Source organism: Pogona vitticeps, chromosome 2 (assembly GCF_051106095.1).
Source record: "Pogona vitticeps strain Pit_001003342236 chromosome 2, PviZW2.1, whole genome shotgun sequence".
In the NCBI taxonomy this organism is placed as follows: Eukaryota; Metazoa; Chordata; class Lepidosauria; order Squamata; family Agamidae; genus Pogona; species Pogona vitticeps.
In genome coordinates this window covers 61720388-61739852 of record NC_135784.1, presented here as the reverse complement: position 1 = coordinate 61739852, position 19465 = coordinate 61720388, and the positions used below count along the sequence as shown (strand labels likewise).

General features: G+C 45.8%; 1 protein-coding gene across 8 annotated transcripts in view; it reads left to right on the top strand.

Moving 5' to 3' along the window:
- The first annotated feature begins 5587 nt into the window (after window positions 1–5587).
- PLXNA1 (plexin A1) overlaps window positions 5588–19465 on the top strand; it is a 389988-nt gene continuing 376110 nt past the window's right edge. For 3 of the 8 annotated variants that reach the window (XM_078385248.1, XM_020801321.3, XM_078385246.1), the window contains exon 1: window positions 5589–6778. The gene's annotated coding sequence lies outside the window, so the exon portion shown is untranslated. Of the gene's footprint in view, window positions 6779–6878; window positions 7098–19465 lie in introns of those variants that run through there. The other 5 variants (XM_072989530.2, XM_020801318.3, XM_078385247.1 and 2 more) reach the window with 5 other exon arrangements.

Here is a 19465-nt window from a genome sequence, read left to right as displayed (position 1 = left end):
TGAGGCTCCAGTACTTTGGCCATCTCATGAGAAGAGAGGACTCCCTGGAAAAGACCTTAATGTTGGGAAAGTGTGAAGGCAAGAGGAGAAGGGGACGACAGAGGATGAGATGGTTGGACAGGGTCACCAAAGCAACCAACATGAATCTGACCCAACTCCGGGAGGCAGTGGAAGATAGGAGGGCCTGGCGTGCTCTGGTCCATGGGCCACGAAGAGTCGGACACGACTAAACGACTAAACGACAACGACGATTAAAAGAGGTAGGGGAGCTTATCTGTTTCTGTTTTCTAACTCCTAACAGCACAGCAGAGGAATAAAACACCAGAGAGTGACAGACCAGGGGGAGCTAAGAAGAGTTCAAGGGGGAGGCCTCTAACAAAATGTTTGGTTTCTGGATACAGTTATATATGAGTGGACTTTCCCACCATCCTTCAAGGCAGAGAAGTCAGAGAAGGATGCTGATAAATTGGAACAAGTTCAGAGGAGGGCAACAGTATGAACTGGAGGCTGGAAACCACGCTCTATGAGGAAAGAGTGAAAGAACTGGGCATGTTTACTCTTGAGAAAAGAAGACTGAGGGGAGATATGATAGCACTTTTCAAATACTTGAAATATTGTCATACACAGAAGGGGCAAGATCTGTTTTCAATCATCTCAGAGTACAGGACAGATAATAGTGGGCTCACAGGAAGGCAGCTTTGTTTGTTAAAATAGCAGAAAAAAACATCCTAACCATTAGAACAGTACAACAATGGAATCAGTTACCTCAGGGGGTGGTAAGCCTTCTAAGGCTGGAGGCATTAAAGGGAAAACTAGACCGCCACCTGTCAGATCTGCTTTGATTTGGAGTCCTGCCTTGAGCAGGGAGTTGGACTAGATGGCCTTAGAGGACCCTTTCAACTCAATTATTCTATGATTCCAATTTTTGGTGGTCTTTAGGCCAAGAGGTGATCACAGAGCTCACCACATCCTGTTTTGCAACTAGGGCAGAGAGGGAACACCCCCCCCCACTGACCTTGAATGTGGCCTCTGGCATATGCTTTCCTTTATCTAACTATGGCTAGATGCCTAAAATATCAAAGATTATAGAAGAACACCCAGAAAAGGCCTGTTACTCTTAAGGCATTTTCAGACGGAAAGTTTCTCATTCACAGTAGCAATTAGAAGGACAAATGTAACTATTTGGTTTTTTCCTCTTACTCAGATTTCCATGGTAAGAAAAAATATAATAGAATAATAAGGCGTGGGGGTATAAGTAGAGGACACGATTATCTGAAACCCTTTGTAATATTCAGTGAATGAGATAGGTGCTGAGGAGAAAAGACGTGGAACAACTCTTGGAAAGTGCCTTTAACTGAATGTATTTATGAAATGTACAGCTATGGGTTGCTAATCAGCACTTGCTGACGTGAGTGTAAATGGGAGACTATAACTCGCATGCAAATACATGATTCTTGCCCTCTTGTTGGGATCCATAGTGGGTCCTCAACATTTTTGGGCTGCATGCACTGTGAATGTGGATCTACTACTAATCCAAGGAAGGGGGAAGTATGTCCACCTCAATATAAAAGAAATGGAGAATTATATGATTTAACATCCTCAAGGAGAACATTAAAGGAAAGCAAGAGTGCAAAAAGCAAGACATGACCAAACAAAGTTGTTGTTTTTTAATAGTAATAATTAATGACGAATGTACATAGCCATTAATGTTGCGAGGGGGACGGCTGCACCTCTTCTCATGTAATTTAGGGGTGTCCCTCTTTGGTGCTTCAGACATGTACTCCTCAGGAAAACATTTTTCTTTCATCTGCTCACTGAGTACCCAGCTTTCGGGGGGGGGGAGGATATGTAGCAAGCATAATTAGCTTATAAACCACCCAGAGACTGCTTGAAGTACTATGGGGTGGTATATAAGCAGCACACCTTGCTTTTTTGCTTTCCTTTCCTCTGCCCCTCTGCAGAAAAGACGAAGTGTTTTATCTGCTAATCTCTTAATATTTCATAGACTCATAGAATCATGAAGTTGGAAGGGGCCTATAAGGCCCTCGAGTCCAACCCTCTGCTCAGTGCACGAATACAAATCAAAGGCTATCTGCCAGGTGGTTGTCCAGCACCTTGTGGGATTTGGACACTATAGTCTATTAATGCAGGCTAAAATTAGCATTTGCCTTTTCTGTAGCCACATCATGTTGTTGGCTGATATATACCTTGTGATCTACAATGACTCTAAAATCCTTCTTGCTTGTAGTATTGCTGAGCCAGGTATCCCCAGCTTGTAATTGTGTTTTTTCTTTCTTTTTCCTAGGAGGAGCACTTTGCACTTATCCCTGTTGAATTTCATTCTGTGGTTTTCAGGCCAGTGCTCAAACCTATGTAAATCATTTTGAATTTTATTTCTGACTTCCAAGTTGTTGGCTATTCCACCCAATTATATATATCAGCTGCAAGTTTGATAAGCATTCCCTGTATCCCCTGATCCCTGTCATTAATAAAGATGTTGAATAGCACTGGGCCCAGAACTGAGCCCTGGGGTACCCCACTTGTTACCTCCTCCCAGTTTGAGAAGGAGCCATTAATCATCACCTTCTGAGTATGATTCTGTAGCCAACTGTGTATCCACCTGACAGTTGTTCTGTCCAGCCCACACCTAGTTAATTTGCTAATCATAATATCATGGGGCACTTCATCAAAAGCTTTGCTGAAGTCAAGATATACTATGTGTACAGCATTCCCTTTGCCTATCAGGTAGGCTACTTGATCTGGCAGGATTTGTTCTTGACAAATTAATGTTGGCTTCTAGTTATTATCATGAAGTGGCATGAAGTCTTCTTAAGCCACCCCATGATGTGTAGGCAATTCCCAGTGAAAGGAGAATCAAATAGGTTTGCTTGAGGTCCGGTATGTGAGAATTGCATTAAATGGCATACCAGAACTCTACCTGACTCCAAGTGACCATATATAGCCTGCATCAGTCCGTTCCAAAATAGGCCTTGTAGACAAGCCCATACTTGTCTCCTACAGGAGGTCACAAGGGACTTTTTGAGTTTAAAAAAAAAGCATTTTTAAAAACCCACATTTGGTTTGGTGGTGTGGGAGATGTTTCGGGCCACAAAAATCCCCTTGTGGTACACATTTTGTCCCTTTCTTCTGTATATAGATATTGAGAGTGGGCATGTATAATGTTGGATGAGAAATGTGGAGATTGAGAGGGCTAAACTGAACTCTATGAGGAAAATGCTTACAACAAGGCAACACTGGCAGCCCAAGGACTAATTTTCTGTCCCCAAGGGGCTGCATGCACGCACGCACACGCACATGCACACGCACACACTCTCTCTCTCTCTCTCTCTCTCTCTCTCTCTCTCTCTCTCTCACACACACACACACACACACACACACACACACACAGAGAGAGAGAGAGAGAGAGAACTGGAAGTACTTGGGATCCCATTTTCATTTCTGAAAAATGGCATTAGGCTAAAACAATGGGGGTGGGAGAGTTTTTCTCCACTCAAGTAGGACTTCCACAGCTGCAGCTCATCTCTTTTACTGGGAAAGAAGTGGGTAAAGCTTGGACAACAAAAGCTGAGGGCACAGACAGCCCTATCAGCAAGCACACTTTGCTCACCACCTGCTCGGTTCAAGGTGTCTGAGAACCACTCACCACAAATAGTCATATCTCCACCACAAGTGCAGTACTTTGATTTTTCTTCTTTCTTTTTTTCGGCAAATGTGAAATATAACATTATAGAGATGTTGTTCTCCTGTGTATTTGCTCGCTTGCTTGCTTGGGTGCCTCTTCTATTTTCATTTTACCATAGGTGGTGCTCGCCTCCACACAGAGAGTCTAATACAGTATATGAAATGCTGTAAGGTACCTATTTTTAACACCTTAGCCTAGTTAGAGTGCCAATAAGAAGCTTCTTTTTCTTACTTGCTGTTGGTGCTTTAAGCATAGAGGGGAGAGAGAGAGACTAGTGGAGAAATGCGGCTTTTCAAAAATCCCCCTTAGTCCTTCTGAACTATCAAAACCTGAAAGATAAATTGCATCTCTTGGACCCTTACTCTTTTATGCTCTAATTCTAAATGGGAAGAAAATCCTGTTTCAACAGAATTTCCTTCCCAGGAAATATGCTTTGGATCTCAACCTAACCCTGCTCTATAAAAATCAATGGGAGGTGGGCTGAGCTGTAGCAAGTGATTTATAAAAGAAAGAAGCTTCGGGTGAATCAGATTTTTAAGCATTCTGTTTCTGGGGCAAAGCATCTAATAATGCAGTTGAGATTTTCTATCTGGCTTTGGGGGAATCTTGGTGTAGGGCTAATTGTGCAAAAGTTTAGGACATTTGGGTTTTGACTAAGATGGTCTAGAACCACCTTGAGATTTGGAACAACACAATCCTATACAGATTCACCTGTGAGTAAGGGCTAGTCTAATTATAATAATTGCATGGCATCAAATGAATTCTGAGTTATGGTGACCCATTCTACACAAAGCAATTTACTTCTGAGAAAACATACACATAGATTTCTGACTGCTACTATATTGCTGTTACTGCTTTTTAATTTACTTTATAGGGTTGTTTGGATTTTATTTGTCTTTTTATTGTCTGTAGCCATGATTGCTATTATTTAATAGGAAAACTAATAAACAAGCACAGTATTATTAAATGAAACGTATTATGAAGTTTTGACTACATTTTTCACAAAGTGAGAGTCCAAATGCTGTTTACCCTGGAGTATTATCATTGTGAATGTTGTTAATGACACATTAACCGATTTAAAAAAGAAACACCGTTCAACATTTTAGTTAGATAATCTTTTTTCTTCATTTGAAAAACTCCATCTAGGCGTCACCTAAATGTGTGATATCTAGTAGGATTTGGACTTCACCTACAGTATAAGGTTGCAGTATAAGCTTGCCTGTTCATATTTTTAAAATGGGCATGCGAGTATCATCATATTTCTTACAATGGAATAGCGGGAAAGTGGAAGAGGTGGTGTTGACCCCGGCAAGGGCCAGCTCTGCCAGTAGCTAGAGTGAACGAAGCGCCTGCCTCGGGCAACAGATTTTGGGGGGTGGTGAAGGGGCTCTTTGACTTCTCACTGTATTGTATTTTTACCACCACGGGTAAGGATTTTTGGTTCACGCGCCAAACTAAGCTCCGCTGGCTTTAAATACGATATACAGTACTAGGATAATTAGGCGATACCTTTATAGACCTTTATGGCGTGGTCGAAAAATGCATCGCCTATTTTTGCATTTGTATTTTATTTTGTTTGCACCACACGGCCACCTTTTATTTCAATAAGATAATGAGGTAGGCGGCTAATTCGGCTGCCGTTCGGCCCCAACCCCCGGATATTTTGGACCGGCTCCCTCTGCACAGGCAAAGCGCGCTTAAGGGTCGGACGCCGCTCCCTTTCCAGTCACGCATTTTTCCGGCGGCTTCCTCGAGTCTTCTCGGCCGCACGTGCGTTACCGCTTTTAAGGCTGGGCCGGGCGGCATCGCCCTTTTAAGAGCGCGCCCGCCTCCTTGGGCTCCTGGGCCTCCCTTCTCCCGTTCTTCATTCCCTCCTCTCCTCCTCTAGCGCGCGGGTCTGCGCACAGGTGTGGGCGCCCTCTAGAGGCCAAACCGAGGGCGGGCGCGCCAAGTAGCGACCGCAGCCCCTTCCGAATGTGTGTCTCCGTCTGTCTCCCTGGGAAGTCAGATCGAGGCTGGCGTTCCATTGAAACCCTGCTCTGCCTTCGATCCCATTCATGCTGGGCAGCAGCGGCGGCGGCGGGGGCAGCCGGCGAGCGCGGAAGGCAGGGAGCCCCGAGATCCGGCGAGGGCTCTCGTCCGTGTGGAATGTAATGATGGCAGGCAGAGCCGAAGCAAGCTCCGATCCAGGCTGTAAGTCACGCCGTCTAACTTTCCTCTTCGGGCTCGCCCAGGAGACGCTTTTGTTTTTGGCTGTGTTTCCCTGCAGCCGTGGTGGTAGGGTGGGAGACGCGGAAAATGGGGGTTGCGAACAGGGGGATCCACGGATCGCAGTGCCCGGCTTCTTCCGCCGGTTTCCCCAGCTTGACTCCGCACGAGTTGCGCCCCTTTACAAGGGAGCGATGCATTTGCACACATACACACAGCGCGAAGCACACGCATAACTCAGGGCGATGTTCAGTTCTCCTGAGCTCCGAGGCCAGCCTGCCTGCTGGGCTTTGCTGGGGCAGCTTTGCAGCTCCACGCGCGGCGAGATCGCTTTGTGTAGTTATTTTATATGATGGCTTTTTGCGGGAGGAAAGCGGAGTTTGCTGGCATCTTTTGCTGGGTGGGCTCGCCGCGGCGCTTCGAGGTGTGTTCCTGTGTGTATGTATGGGTGTTGTATGCGTTCCGCGCTGGGGAGATCGTAAAGTAGGGGAAGCGCGTGAGAGGGACCGACGCGCCCCCCCCGCAAAAATAAATGGGGGACGAGGCAGGCGAGGGGGTTCATCGCTCGGCCAGCAGCGATCCTCGGCTCGGATGGATCCGTCGGCTCTCCCAAGGGAAGACGCCTTCCCCGCGAGAGACTGGGGGGGGGTCCTTCCATAAAGAAAGGTGGCAGGCGGGCGGGGGGGGGGCGGCGGCGGGAAGGGCTGCCAATGCGGCGGGAGGCGCGCTTGCCATTAAAAAGTGTGCCGAGAGAAGGGAAAGCGGTCGCCTTTGGGATCGGCTGAAAGGGCGTGTGTGGGTTCGCGGCGGCGGCGATCGCGGGGAGAAGCTGGCGTGGAAAGGACTGGCATGGATCGACATGTGCTTGTAAGCGCTGCGCTCGCAAGGAGAGAGAGGGGGGCGGGTGCCGGAGCTGAGCGGGAGCGGCGGGGTGGAGGAAACGCAGGCTGGGGTGGTTGGAGGCGGCGGCGGGGGGGGGGGGGAGGAGGAGGAGGAGGGGAATAGCTGGTTCTTGAAAAGCTCCCCCATGCTCCAAAATGTGCCGCCGCTTCTGCCTTGCTTGAGCGAGGAGGCTCCGTGTGTGTGTGTGTGTGTGTGTGTATGCGTGTGCGCGCGCGGGGAAGGGCGGGCGAACTCTTGCTTGAGCGCTCGCCTCCACACGACCATGGCGCGGCCGAGGGAAAAGGTAGGGAAAGGGCTCCAGCAAGGCGGCGGCGGCGGCGGCGGACGCGCGGGAACTGCAGCAGGGCTGAGGCAGAAGGGCGAGAGGCGGCGGCGGCTGGGGGGGGGGCGTGCGTGGCTCCTGCTGCTGCTGCTTGCGAGGGGGCTGCGGCGGGGAGCTCGAGCGGCAGCCACCGCCGGCGCTTTCCGCAGTTACCGGGGCTTCCTGCCTGGCTGCCCGCCCGCCGCCGCCGTCCTTGTCGGGCACTCAGGGCGGGCGGTGGGCGCTTGGCGGGAGGCTCGGCAGGGCGGAGGGCATCGCCGCCTTTCTCCTTTCTCGGGGGGTTTCGAGGGAACAGCGGGAAGAAGGGGTGGGTGGGCGGCCTCGCGTACGGTTCGGGCTTGTGCTGGCTCGGGAGGCCGGCCGAGGGAGGGAGGGAGGGAGGGAGGTCGCTTCGCAGTGCGAAAGTCACTCCAGCCGCTCGCCAAGCTCCTCCTCGGCGCAGTGGACCCGGCGGAGATTGTCGTGTCATGTCCACCAGCAGTCAGTCATCCGCCCCCCCCCCCCACCCGCAGATAGTCCCGTGATTCGGAAGGTGGGGAACAAAAGTTTCGTCGCCAAGAATTCCTCCCCCACCCCCCAATAGCCCACACTATCCTTTCCCTGCGGACGGGCAGGGAATGAATAGAAGAGAGGACACACTCGGTTATATTCCTCTCCACCCCCCCCCCCCGCGTCCCAACGAGGGCAACCCCCGGGAGGTTGGAGGGACCCGGAGTTCGCTCCCCGGGGTCCTCCTCGCCCCCCGCTCCGTCTCGGAGTCCCGCCCCACGCCGGCCCCACCCGCCTTCTCCCCCTCTGGGCGCCTGGAGTTGACGAACTTTGCCCGGAGATCGTCCGCTTGATGCGGCGGGGAGAAGGGAGGGCACGCCGGCCATCCTCCCGCTCTGGGGCTCCGCTCGAAGCAGGAGGCGCCCCAACGGCACTGCTGCTGCAGTCCGAGGCGTAGAAGGGAAAGGAAGGGAGCCCGCCCCCCGCCCCGGTGGTGCCTCTTCTGCCGGCCGCCGAGGGGTCCCCTTCGTCCCGCCCGCCTCCTCCGGCTCGTTCGCTTTCCTCCTTGCCAAAGGAAGCCGTGCGTGGCTGCCTTGTCAACTTCCTTCGCGACGGGCAGGAGCCGCGCTGCCCAGCCGCCAGGCTCCGGTGGCATGTTCGGCGTGCCTTGGCCGGAATGTGGGCGGGCGGGCAGGCGGGGGAGGGCTGCAGCGCCGGTCGCGGCGAGAGCAGGGCGCGGAGCGCACAATCGCCGCCGTCCTCGTTTGGGGGGCCGGTTCTCTTTCTCTTCCGCCTCTCTCTCTCCCCCCCCCGGGCACCGGCGCCCCGCTGGTGACCGAGGCAGAGGACCGATTTGTAGCTCCCCCACCCCACCCCACCCCGAATAAGATGCCGGAGCTTTTACACCGCGCCTCCTGGAGAAAACACACGGCGCCATCCGAAGAGGGCATCCATTCATGAATTATTCTTGCCGATTATGGTGTACGTAGTTCAGGAACGGCTCGGATGCTCCGCCGCCCAACACCCAGCCTCCTCCCGCACAGGCGATAAATATAACTGTGCGGAGTGAACGGGGCGGGAGACGGTGTTATGTTATGTGTGCCTGTGTAGGTGTGAGCCGAAACGCAGATGGAAAAGCTTCCACGAGAAACCCAGACCGGAGGCTGGAACCCCATCCCGAACCCTTGTCGGAAAGTCGGAGCGTAGACCGGAGTGTGTAATAAGCCAGTCAAATAAAAGCAAGCCCATTAGTGCAGAGGGTAGAAAAGCTAGCTGGTGCTTCAATGTTTGCTTTTAAGAATTGCATTCCTAGAACGGCGGTGCTAGTGATTGTGTTCTCAGTGTGTATATAATGCCGATGTGTAAAATCTGTGTCGGTAACACACACATGCAAGGATCCCGTGTATTTGAATAGATGTAAGCTGGGTCTAAACAATAAATGCATTTTTAATCTTTTTTTGGGGGGGGGGAGTTTTTAATGTACCCCTTTCAGTCTTCTGCCTGCTGAAATTGTTTTATCACCTTAGCAGAATGTGCTTATACATATTAATCCAGACTGCAGTCCTTTGTACATTTACCTGGAAACTCAATGGACCTTACTTCTGAGTAGGGGCGTGTTGTGGATATTGCTTGTGGACATGAGCTTTTCAGGAAAAGTGGCTGTGATTTAAATGAAATAATGAGAATGAGCATGATTAGAGATCAGGTACATCAGGGAGAGTTGCAGAATTTAACCTTGCTAGCTAAATTCCTCCTCTGTGACCAGTTTCCTTGAAGTGTAGCGTCTTCAATATCATACAAATTAGCATTTACTAGCAGCCTTTTAGAGACTCAGCAGGCAAGCCAAGCTCAGATTATAAAATAGATTTAGGAAGCAGTTTCCCTCTTGTTTAAGATGAAATCTGAAAGCAGACAGACTTCTTAAAATGCAGTTGATTGTTGCCTTTTCATTGGAATAAAACGTATTCATCTGTTTTTTGCAAAGCAGAGAGGGGTAGGAATGGGGAGAGTGTGATATGTGAGGGATGAGCACTGACTATTGACTGCATCAAAGGTTATTCATTTAAAAATACAATTTCGCTTTGTGCAGCATCTAATTGCTTCCTGAACAATCTCAAGGTCTTTTGTGTATACTCTGTGGGTAAAATGAGTGACTTGATCTCTCTCTCTCTCAAGATACTGGTGAGCAAATTGTTCTGAGTGGGGAAGTCAAAGAAATTAGCAGGCCAAAACACAGACAAACACACAAATAACTTGTAGGCTGAAGCGGAGATAATTTCTTAAGTGAGTTATAAAGAAAGGATGCTTTTTTTCTAAAAAAAAAAATCCTTTACTTCAGACTCTGCATAGTTCAACTTGCTTTATATTAGTAAATTATAGTGCTAGCAGCTCTGAGACAATATTGAGCCTGTGTAGGTGGAAAGGAAGATTGGATCCAAAATAGGTGGTCATGTAAAGAGCAAGACACTGTGGAGACTGTGAGATGCTAATTTGCTGTATCCCTCTCAAGGTTTATATTTTTGCTTTGGATCCTGTCAGTGCTGTCCTTTAACCCAACTTGTCTATCTGGATTAAAATCACTGCGTGCGTAATACATGTATGTATTCTTCTCTGGTAGACTTTACAAAAAGAATAGCCAGAGGCTGATTCTTGCTTTTCACAGTTGGATTACTTGGTGTGCTCTCCTATTTATGAGATGCCATCGAAATGTTTTTAGGGATGGCAGTCAGTTCTTACCCCAACCCTCCACTTAAGGTCACGTTTTAATCATTATTCAGATAAGCCCAATTTTTCATAGCATTCATTTCTGGGATCAGAAATCCATGGTCAGTGTCATAATTTCCATATATTATGGCAAATTAAAGAGGTAGAGCATGTGCATTGCATGCTGAAGCTCCCAGAGTCAATTCCAAGCATTTTTAGTTTAAAAGGTTGGAAGTCTGGAAACCGAATCCTATGAAGAAGAGTTGGGGCAGTTGGGTGTGTTTAGCCTCAAGGGTAGATGACTGGAAGGTGACATGATAGCTGCCTTCAAATATTTGATGGGTGCCATGTGGAAGAGAGAACAAGATTATTTTCTCCAGCTCCAGAGGGTAGAACTCAAAGTACAGTGGGGTCTTGACTTGAGAACTTAATCCGTATTGGAAGGCGGTTCTCAAGTCAAAAAGTTCTCAGGTCAAATCTGCATTTCCCATAGGAATGCATTGAAAACCATTTGATCCGTATCTGCTCTTTTCCGTCCATAGAAACTAATGGGAAGCTGCTATTCCGCCTTCGACCACTAGAGGGGGATATTTTGTTTCTTTTTTTCTTAGGTCAAGAAAGGTTCAGGGAAGGCAGGGAAAAGACAGTCCAGGCAGTACAGTACCAGGCAGTCCGAAGACTGTCTCCCAATCCACTCTGTAAACGCTGGGAGGAGTGAGGAAGCAGACAGGCACCCTTTTCACTGGCCAACAGTTCACTGAAAGTTCAAATTTTGCACTTTCCCTGCCTCCCACGTGGTTTTTTTCAGTTCTTAACTCAAATCTAAGTACGTAAGTCAAGTCAATATTTTCCTATGAGAGTGGTTCTTAAGTCAAAATGTTCTTAACTCAAGCCGTTCTTAAGTCAAGACCCCACTGTAATGGATCTCCATTATGAGAGATGATTTCATCTAAACGTTGGAAGAACTTGACAGTAAGAGCTGTAGAACAGGCTGCCTCAGCAGGTTGTGGATTCTCCTTTATTGGAGGCCTTTAAGTGGATATTGGGTGGGCAGCTGTCAGGGTTGCTTTGAAGGCAGATTTCCTGCTTGTGTAGGAAGCTGGGCTCCATGATTCTTGAGATCCCTTCCATCTCTGCCATTCTAAGGATCTCAAGAAATTGTGCAGGGAAAGATCTCTGCCTCAGATATTGACCTAGTATGAGGTCACTTCATCCAGTTATAAAACAGTACATGGAATACAATATCAAAGTTCAGTTGGAATCCTATTGCTGTTCATGTAACATCTGTATAAATTGCTGTGGCTAATTGAGAAGATAGTAATAATAATGATGTGCTATCAATTCAGTTCAATTTCCGAGTTCCAGCAACCATTCCAGGGGTTGTCTAGGTAGAGAGTACTCAGAAGTGGTTTACCATTCTCCTCTTCTCGGGGTGCCTTGGGACTGTGCAGCTTGTCCAAGGCCACCCAGGTTGGCTCTTCTCCTAGGAGCCATGGTGGGGAATCAAATTCTCAATCTCTGACTTAGCAGCCAGATACATAACTTAGGGTGTGATCACATAGGGAAATAGGTCACAATTCAGACCACATGTGGAGTGAACTAATACAATATATTTCCCTAGAACAACACTGTTCCCAAGCTACACCTTTTGGGTCCATTTGTAGGGCTTCTATTTGTAGATGCCGTTCCGTCCCTTCAGCACTGTCTGGAGGCTGTATTGCAATGGAGGCAGGTGAATGGACTGAGGCTGAACCCAGACAAGATGGAGGTCCTGAGGGTGGGTGGCCCCCGCTATTGGTGGTTTGGGAAACCCCCTCTCTTTTGGGGGGAATGACTCTCACCACAAAGAGTGAGGTTCGCAGCTTGAGGGTCCATCTGGATCCGGCGCTCACCATGGAAACCCAGGTAGCGTCAGTGGTCTGCACCACCTACTTCCATCTGTGGTAGATTGTCCAGCTGCATTCCTATCTTGACATTGGGGTGCTCACCACTCTGGTCCATGTGCTTGTAGTCTCAAGATTAGACTACTGTAATGCACTCTACGTGGGGCTACCTTTGAGATTGATGTGGAAGCTTCAAATGGTGCAGAACGCGGCAGCCAGACTTCTCACTGGGGATCTACCTGAATCACTCGCTTTAGCAGGATAGGCAGTTGAGGGGCCTAATGCCGAGGGAGGTCCGCAGAGAAAGAACAAGAAATCGGGCCTTCTCGGCAGTGGCCCCTCGCCTCTGGAACAGTCTACCCTCAGAAATTTGTCTGGCTCCTCGCTGGGTGTTTTTAAGAGCAAACTCAAGACCTAGCTCTTTAGGCAGGCCTTCCCTCCTGTCATTACCTAATTTATTTCTTGCTGTCTTGAATTGTATTAATGGTGTTGCTCTATTTTATACTGTTATTATTTGGATTGCTGTTAGCTACCCAGAGTAGACTGGTCTAGATGGGCGGGGCCAGCTGAGCAGAAACCAACCCCTCTTCTACTTATAAATGTCAAAAATTACTTAGCATTATGCTCAAGTAGACCTAACTTTCTGCTGGTTCAGTGGTGCTTTCCCTGGACTGGAAGAAGTTCAAAATCTGGCAAAATCCAGCTTCTCTCTGACTCCACCTCTTCTCAGCCCCCTTTTTGCCTTTCTCCAGTCTCATCTTAGCAGTTGTGCTACTCTGTAACTGAGATCAGCAGATCAGTTGTGTTGAAACAAAATGCTTCCCCCTTTCAAACCTACAACATTGGATCCATCTCTGAGTTAGAAATGCACTGTTATTTACTAGGGCATTAATTGGTTTCATATACATTGCATTACACAGTTTAGTATATGCATTTTTGCTGGATCCAGCTTTCTGTGCACCATAAAACCTGTTCAGGAAAATTAGCAAAAATGGTGGAGCAGGTTTTTTTCTGTCATGGAGGGCTGCAGCAATCAGAGGAGACGAAGCAAACAATTCATTCTGTCAGTGTTATACTATATGGAAGTACCTCATTAAACATTGTTGTTAATCACAGTTTATGATATATATACCGGTGTCATTAGACATGAAATTTCTTTTTAAAATTTTCTAAATCAGCCAGTCTGGTAGCCTTTAGATAGGTGACAAGAATTGTACTCAAATACATCTGGAAGATGCCATTATTGGGGAGGCTTGATTTGAACCAAACTGTCCTCTTTACCACACCAGCTAGGGAGGTGTTCTGGCTTCTCACTCCAGACATCTGTTGTTGTTGTTGTTGTTGTTGTTTTTTTTACTGTATCCTGTATTTATCTGGAACACTAGTTACAGTTTTATTATTTGGCATCGCAAAATGTTATTATTTGCACGGTTCATCTCTAGAGTTTGATTTGAAGTCATAGGGCATTCCTAGACTTTATTTATTTCAGAACGGTCATTTGGAAAGGATGTAACTATATTTACACTTCATCCTGAAAGAAACACTTGCTTATTTTAAGTTCCTTCCCACTTGTTAAGGTCATCTTTATTTAGCTGAGACAGTGAGTGTCTTGCTGAAAACTCTAGGAAAGCAACCCTCCAAGAACTCTCTAAGCGCAATTTATGTTTGGGGTATTGGAGGGAGGCATTACTAGGCAGAGAGGCCTGAATGTTTTATCCCACCTCCACCCCCTTTTTTAGTACGAGAGGATGGAAACAGAATCCCGACTAGACATCTGAAGATAAAAACAAACTTTTCTTCTATCCCTGGGCAGATGCTTTTATCCTGTTGTTGGGATGAGGAATCAGAAAAAAGAGAAATCTTCCCAAAGATAGCGCTGGGCTTCAGGAGATGCAGACGGGGAGGGCTTAGGGCTGTTGTTGCTTAATGTTTAACCAGGCGGAACAGCTTAAATGCTACACTGTCTGGTGGTGTTCATTTGTCCCTCTCCCTTTCTCTCTCTCCTCCCCCACTGTTTCCCAGACCCCTAAACAAACAGCTTGAATGTCCTTACCCTCCCATAAAAGAAGAACTGGAGCAGGAGATGGAAATGAACGGCTGATATGTTATAAAAAAAAATAAATTCATTTGGGGGAATTGGAAGCTGCAGGTCTGAAATGAAAGATGAATCTGGGCATTTCCCCCCATTTTTTTTTGCTCCTTGGGTCCCTTACAGGGCGTGAGACTTTTTCCTGATTTTGGGCTGAGGGGAGCCCCAATGTTTGTTTCTTCTGTAAGAAAATGTGTTGTTGTTTAGTCGTATCCGACTCTTCGTGACCCCATGGACCAGAGCACGACAGGCCCTCCTGTCTTCCACTTCCTCCAGGAGTTGGGTCAAATTCATGTTGGTAGCTTCGATGACACTTTCAAACCATCTCATCCTCTGTCGTCCCCTTCTCCTCTTGCCCTCACACTTTCCCAGCATCAGGGTCTTTTCCAGGGAGTCTTCTCTTCTCATGAGATGGCCAATGTAATACATCCTGGAATCAGTGCAAGCCCTGCGTGCAAGATGCGGTTATTGGCGTTGCATCTGACTCAATTTATTTTGAACCACATCACAATCCCTAACAGTCTCTTTTGTAATAAAACAAATGCACACAGAGGCCCAGAGGCACTAATTACCTATCCGAGATGCTTATACCGAGCCGGCATCCATAGAAATTTAGCTGCCCTGCAGTATGTATACAGTTATCGTCACAGCACCCCTGAAAGAGAGCACCATGTTATTATCTCTATTTAAAATTGTGAAGTGAGGTATATCAGTGTTGCATTATCTTCATGGGGTGCTGTAAGGATACATTTTTTTAAAAAAATCTGCGTGAATAAACACACAGATAGAGAGAGGGAGTACTTATTGGATTAATTCAAATTTATATTTGTACAAGGGAGTGTCCACATCCTCAGCAACACCATCATTGTAGGATATAGGTGGAGCATGACCTGTATGATACAGGAGATCAGTAGCAAGGAAAAATTGAATTGAGACATGCTGAGTCCTCCATGGCCACCACTGTGATTTGCTTTATATTGTGCTGTCTTTGATCTCTGTCTGGAAGCTTCAGCACAATTGATGCTATATGTGATATCTTACCTCCTGATGCGTGATCTGCTACGAAGGTATTTCACCAACAATTCAGTGTCTTCACTAGCTTCCCGTTGCTTTTCCAAGGGCAAAACAGGGTGCCCTGGTCCTGCACTTTACACCTCAATTGTGTTTGTTGCAAGTATATTGTCATTTTCTGCAGCAGACAGAAGTATGTAAAACAGATCTCAGTTGGGGCTCTTGGGCATGTGTAAGTAAGTCCTTAAAAACATGTCTGTTCATAATGCATGTTTGCCGTAGTAAAACAATATGTTCAATAAATAAAATAGCTGCATAAAATTTGGAGGTACTTTGAGCTGAACCAAGACTTCTATGATTGCCTAATGACCCTACACTCTTCATCTTCTTCAGAATGTTATACAGTACACATATCAGGAACATACAATACTGGTTGGGTTGAGCAATTGCTCTGCAGGTACTTCAGGCGTGGTGGTCAATCTTACTTCCTCATCATATGTGGCATACCATATACAGTTGTGCCCCACTTAACGATTACCCTGTATAACGACGAATCTGCTTCATGACAATGTTTTTGCGATCGCAAAACGATGTTTTAAATGTTTTTTTTTTTTTTTTTGCTTTGCGAAGATCGGTTCCCTGCTTTGGGAACTGATTCTTCGCATTACGACGGTCAAAACAGCTGATCGTCGGGTTTTCAAAATGGCCGCCAGCTGCTCAAAATGGCTCCCTGCTGTGTTTTTGGATGGATTCCTCGCTCTACAGGCACCGAAAATGGCCGCCCATATGGAGGATCTTCGTTGGACGGTGAGTTTTTCAGCCCAATGGAACACATTGAATGGTTTTCAGTGCGTTTCAATGGGCTTTTAAATTTCGCTTTCCGACGTTTTCGCTCTGCAGCGATTTCACTGGAACGAATTAACGTTGTTAAGCGAGGCACCACTGTACTTGTTGCATGACCTACTGGGTCAGCATTGGTGGAATTTCCTTGGTTGTGGAGAATCTAGGTTGGAATCTCCATTCCACTAATGCAGCTGGGTATGTGTATTAAGCCCTTTTCTTACAAACTAACTTCACTCACAGGTTGGTTTGGAGGCTAGAATGTCATTCTGAACTCTTCACAGGCAAGACAAGATAGCATAATCTGAGAAATTGATGTTATTTAGATTTAGAAAACCTTGCACCAAGTTTCTTTAAGAATTTAATATAGCTTCTCCAAAGAGAAAGTCAGTAATGACAGTATTTTATAGTATTTGATATTCAGTCCTTCTATTGTCTTCACATGTCAACAATTCAAGACAGCAGTACAATGTAAAAACTATAAATGTAGGGAAAATAAATATATAATATATGTAAATACAAGTTAAAATGCAGTAGAATACAAAGGCTGAGTCTGTAAGTAAGGAAATGTCTTTTAAATACAACAGACAGCAAACAATTAGCAAAGAAAAATCTTTCTAGTACATAAGTATTGTTACCAGCAGAAATGACAGTCTGTACATTTTGAGAGAAGATGGTCTATTCTACAGTATTGATGCAGCACTTGAGAGGGTCCCATCTCTTTTGGTGTCATCAATGATTTTTCCACCTTAGATTTCTTGATCTTAGGGAATGTGCAGGCTGGTATAGGAGGAGATGATCTGTTAGGTTTCCTGGCTGCATATGCTCTAAGGTTTTAAAAGTAATCATGAACACTGAATGGAGCCCAGAAGTAAATCAGTTAGGGCAGGGATAATAGTAACATGCTGGCAAGCAGCCTAGCAGTTGTAATCGACACAAAGGGCAATGTCTGAAGACCCCTCAAAGGCAGTTATGTGTAGAATATCATACAATAACCCAATCTTGATGAAAGCTTGCATTACTGTAGCAAAGTTGACTTCCTAAGAAATGGGCACGGCTGGTAGACATATTTTTACACAAGGTAGAGCATTTGTACTGCCATGTCCAGGTGCAAAGTAGCATCTGGAAGCCTTTACAACTGAGAACCTATCTTTTCAAGGGGACTAGAACCACATCCCAGACAAATTAAATCCTTATTTGGTGTCCTGGCTGCCTGTAAGTACTGTATAGCTTGCCTGATGAATGGCATCCTGTCCCTGCTTTGTATGCCTCAAAGGAGCATGGACATGATGGAAGTATGCTAGAGTATGTTCTTAGTTTAGCACTGGATGCCACTAGAGTTTCATGGACCTAGTCACTGCACATATGGGAGACGTGCATCTAGAACATATTTGACAAACTGGCCAACTGTGGCAGGAAGGTTTTTTGCATGGAAATAGAATATGTGACAGTTGTTAGATTGGGTGAATTTGTGTTGATTTCCTTTTTTTTTCTTTTTTTAATTAATTAATTAATTATTTTTTTAAAAAAAACTAAGGATAAGGTAAGGAATATAGAAGGTAAAGGAGGATGTGGGGAGGGGGAAGAAAGAGGAGGGAGTAGAACACAAAATGTACTGTCATACAAACTGTTTGTGTTGCAATATCAAGTCCACTTTTCACCTTTCAACAATTTGATCGCCCTCCAGGTTTCTACGTACAGTTACATCTTAGTTTAATTCTATGTTACTCAAGCTCTATCTGCTGACTCAGGCCATTTATATAACAAAACGTTATAGTTCAGTTGCCTTTTGTACTGGACAGTCTTTCAGCACTTCTGATACAGTAGTATATCCATTTTTGCCACTTCCCGTATCTTCTCAATGAGTTCCTCTTGTTTCGGTATCTCCAGTTTCTTCCAGTTCTTCGCATAAAGAATTCTGGCTGCAGTGACTATACATATAACTAGGTAGTTCTTTGTCTTATCTGTATTCTGGTATAATGCTCAGTAAAAACAATTCTGGGTTAGTGGAATGTTACAAAGCAATATTTTTTGTAACAGAGTATGTGCTGCTATCCAATACTGTTTCGCTACTCTACAAGTCCACCACATATGGTAAAAGCTTCCCTCTTGTGCTTCACACTTCCAGCAGACATTTGACTTCTATATAAATCTTTGACAATTTTTTCAGAGTCATATGCACCTATAAAACATCTTATTAATGTTCTCCTTAAAAATTACCGATTTAATGAGCTTTATGTTATTTTTCCATATTTGCAACCATTGATCAATATCAATATTATGTCTTATATTTTGTGCCCACCTAATCATACATTCTTTTACCATCCCATCTTGCATTTTAGTTTCAAGCAAATAATCATACATTTTCTTAATTACTTTGTCATTTGAAGCCAGCAGAAGTTTATTAAAAACCGTTTGTTCTGTGTAAAAGCCCTCTATTTTATCTTTGCATACCCAGATTCCATTTGTACTCTAGACCAGTGGTCCCCAGCCTTGGGCCTCCAGATGTTCTTGGGCTACAACTCCCAGAAGCCTTCACCACCACCTCTGCTGGCCAGGATTTCTGGGAGTTGAAGTCCAAGAACATCTGGAGGCCCAAGGTTGGGGACCACCGCTCTAAACCACCAGTGTTTCTAACACTTCTTTAAATTTGTGTTGATTTCCAACCCTGTAGTCCTGAAAGTGTAGAAATGAATCCAGAAAGAATGGAATCCAATTTTCACATTGCCATTCTCATTGAAACGATTATCATCATTGAGTGGGAACAGAATTAGATCCAAGAGAAGTCGGCAAAATTAGTTTTCTTTTAATGACTCAATCTGCTTTGGGTCTTTTTTAAGAGGAAGGCAGGGCAAAAGCAAACGAACAAACCTTCATATGCATTACTAGTTATTTTAAATTAATGGCATTTATTTTAAATTAATGGTGTGTGTGTGTATGTGTGTGTGTGTATAAACATGCAGAGCTTGTTTGTCTGGATATATTGGGTGGGTTGTTTGATCAAAAGCCGTTTGTGGCCAGGCTCCAAAGCGGCAGGGTGAAAGGAAGGTGTGCTTAGTAAATTCAAGTCATCTCAAGTGTGTTTTAATACCTTTTCATGAAGAATGTCTTTTGACCTGTTAAGAGAAGCAGGTCCTGTTTCACCCTGTGAAGAGCAGCCACTCAGCACTTCTGGGGCAGTCAGTCAGTGTGTTTAGAAAAGAGATAAAGAAGCCATGCGGCTCCTCATATAAAAAAAGCTCAGTCATGTCTGTGCCTTTCTTCCTGGAGCAGCCACTACTTTTGGATGATATGTCTCTGTTCCTGTATGACCT